Genomic DNA, 3,833 nt, shown 5'->3' on the forward strand with positions numbered 1-3,833 from the left:
GGGGAAACACACTTACTTCTTCTACCCTGCCGAGGAAGAAGAAGAAGTCGCAACATCAGGAGATAACTCCTCACTAGAAGGCTATCAAGGAATGATGGAAGTCCTTCATGGCCTGTATTTTCACAAGGCAATGGAGGCGCCTCTGGAGCTGAGGCTCAACCTGCAACATCCGTTGCTGCAGGGGTTACACCCGTGGCCGATCTGGTCACAAAGGCTGAGTTCCAAGCCTTTGTTGACTCAGTTCTGCGGTCCTTGGAAGACCTAAAACTCATCATCAAAGGGATTGTCGACAACCCACCTTCCATCGATCTAACCCCCATTCGACAATCCCTTGCAACCCTCGAAACCCAAACTAGAGATAACACCACCCGCCTCTAGATGCTGCAACAAACCATAACCCAACACCATAACACCACCTCCACCTTTGCCACCCAAAGAAACCAACTAATGAGGAACTCCATCGCCAACCTCACGGCCCAGGAAACTGCGACCTATGAAACCTTAGCCTCCATCACCACCCAGATAAACACCATCTCCCAAACCCTTAACTCCCTTCCCGCCACCCTCATCTCGCAAATCCCTCAACCAACCCTACCTCAACCAACTTCATCATTCGATGAAACCCTAGCCTCCCTCACCAACCAAATTGCCACCATCCAAACCATCCTAACCCAACTCCCAGCCACTATAATAGCCCAAATACCCCAACCACCTCCTCCTCCACCTCCCTATGCAGGCCCATCCTTCGATGAAGCCTTCTCCTCCTTCACTGCAGAGGTGAGAAATCTTATCGCCAACCTTCCCATACCTCCATCTATATCCACCACCACCTCCGTGCCACCACAAGCTTCATCATCGAGCACGGAGTTTGCCATCAGATCCGATCTCAGGGCTCTGTCCAAAGCACTAATCTCATCATTTAATGAGATAAGTGCCAAGTTTGTTGCTCGGTCGGTTGAGCCTACCAACGCGTTGAAGAAGAGTCTCCTACAACAGCAAGATCGAACGAACTCTCTTCTTCACTCCATGGAATTAAGGTGCAACAAAGATCGAGTGTGCACATTGGCCGATCACATACGACTATGGAAGAAAAACAAGACCAGGGCTTCCTGCTCATCAAGCCACCCCCTCAAGAGACGAAGGCATGATGATCCAGACCCCGATGAACGTGGTCTAGGTCCTCATGAGGGGGAGAATCAGGCCACAACTTCACAACCAATGGAATCCGCTGCACCTTCATTATCCCACCAATAAACACAAAACCCACCATCATCACCAAACCAAGGAACCTAAGAAAGGGAACCAGAGGCTCAACCCTATGAAGATGTACATAATGTACATGTTCCCCTTGCAACCAGACCTGAACCCATCGTGTTGAGTTCCTCAACCGATGAAAATCCATCAACCCCACCAACAGAAACCATCCCACCTTTCACTACCTCACCGACACCAAGCCTACCATTAACCCTATCACCAACTCCTTGTACCAAAGAACCTTTCATCATCCTACCCAATGAACCCGAACAAATAAACATCCAACCCTCTTCACCTCGACAACCTTAAGCCCAAACACAACCCGATGAACCTGAATCACCCCAACATGAGCCAACCCAAGAAACCATCCCATCGCCAACCGATACACAACCCATAACCCAAACTCAACCCCCAACCGAACCAATCCAGGTGCAAGCGAACATTCCCTCTTCATCAAGGCACCCTCCGCAGAGCTTAGTTGACGAAATCATTGAAAACATGGAGTCGCTAAGGAGACGTCCGGAGATACCACCAAGGGAACCCATTATGATGGAGAATATCCATCAGTACCTATACCACGATCGCGATGAAAGTTTGACTCTCAATCCTTCAATTCTATCGCCAGAGTCCATGGACCTCTTACACCATAGGTTTGTTAGACATACCACACAACCACCACAACTTGTCTTCTTAAACGATGGGATAAGGATGGTTATGGACATAAAGATGGGGACCATCGCTAACAGAGCTATAAAATACATCGAGTACACAGTGGAGAGAGCCCATGGTCAGGTAAGCGTCTTCAATGACAATGACTTGATCAATCTTGATCCCTATGACTTGATCGACCTCTATGCATTCATAACTCAGCGACAGAATCAAGGCATAAGATTTGGGATAGCAAACAGAGCAATTATGAAGACGATGGAGACCTTCATGAAGCATCGAGCCAAGAGTGATTTTCAGATTGCTCTTCATTTAGGCATCAAAAGACTCTCCTGCACTCCACCTGATGAGGACTTTCCTGGCCTGCAGAAGAAGAGATCTGCTTCTGTCTTGACTCAACCCGAGCTTGGACTTGTCTTCAAGAATGAGTTCAGAGTAAAGAAATTTTTTAGACTAACTGAAGCATTCAAGTATTCAACCGACACACTTAAGTGGTTTCAGAAAGTCATAAGAGAGAGACTGGGTAGAACTCATGTGCCAAGGGAAGAAGGGAAACAACTCATTCATGAGATATCTACAGTCATCAGCTATCGAAGACTGCTATTGTGCTTCTGGGAAATATCACAAGGTAGATCATGAATAGAGTTTTAAATTTTTTTCCTTAAAATGAAATGTCTTTGCTTCCTGTACTGTAAGAATTCATCATTCAATGAAAATTTGGAATTTGATGCTTTTCTTTAGATTAGTGTTCATCATTTTGTTCATACATTGTTCTTGAGTGTTCATCATTTTGTTCATTAAAACACTATAATTTGGTTATTCTTAACTTGATTATTAGTGTTATTGAGAGATCTGGGATCAATAGTTTCAGTTGCTGAATCTGAGGCTCCTTTAGCAATAGTTCCTATTGTTGAAGATATTGCTACTGAAGCCTCATCTTCTATGACTAAACTTATCTATTCAAATGAAGCTCCTCTACCTGCTCAACGATGGACTAAAACCCATCCAATTCATCAAATTCTTGGTGATCCAGATGCAGTTATCAAGACACATCGAGATCTAGGTAATACCTGTCTCTTTGTCAACTTTCTTTCTTTAGTTGAACCCAAGAAGATCAATGATGCTATCTCTGACCCTAGTTGGGTTCTTGCTATGCAAGAAGAGCTCATTGAGTTTGATAGGAACAAAGTCTGGTACCTTGTCCCACGTCCATCTGACAAATCAGTGATAGGCACCAAATGGGTCTATCGCAACAAGTTGGATGAAGATAGTGTGGTAACCCGCAATAAGGCTCGACTTGTTGCTCAGGGTTATAGACAAGAAGAAGGAATCGATTATGATGAAACCTTCGCACCAGTTGCTAGACTCGAAGCAATTCGACTTTTTCTAGCCTTTGCTGCCCATAAAGACTTCATGGTCTTTTAGATGGATGTAAAGAGCGCTTTTCTTAATAGAAAACTTCATGAGGAAGTTTATGTTGAACAACCTCCAGGGTTTCTTGATCCTAAGTATCCAAACCACGTCTATAGGTTGGATAAAGCTCTTTATGGGTTAAATAGGCTCCTCGTGCCTGGTATGACACCCTTTCTTCTTTTCTCATCTCTGAGAAATTTTCTCGTGGAAAGATTGACCATACCTTATTCCTTAGGAAAATTAAAGGTTATATCATTCTCGTCCAAATTTATGTCGATGATATTATTTTTGGTTCCACTAATCCCTCTTTATGTTTTCGTTCCGCTGAACGCATGAAGAAAGAATATCAGATGAGCATGATGAGAGAACTAACATTCTTTTTAGGTCTCCAGATCAAACAAACTGATAAAGGTATCTTTATCAACCAAAGTAAGTATGTTCGAGACATGCTGAAAAAGTTTGATTTCTCCAACAATTCATCTATGAAGACTCCTATGGCT

This window comes from Cynara cardunculus (genome assembly GCF_001531365.2).
Source record: "Cynara cardunculus var. scolymus isolate 2C chromosome LG 13, CcrdV1, whole genome shotgun sequence".
NCBI classification, from domain to species: domain Eukaryota; kingdom Viridiplantae; phylum Streptophyta; class Magnoliopsida; order Asterales; family Asteraceae; genus Cynara; species Cynara cardunculus.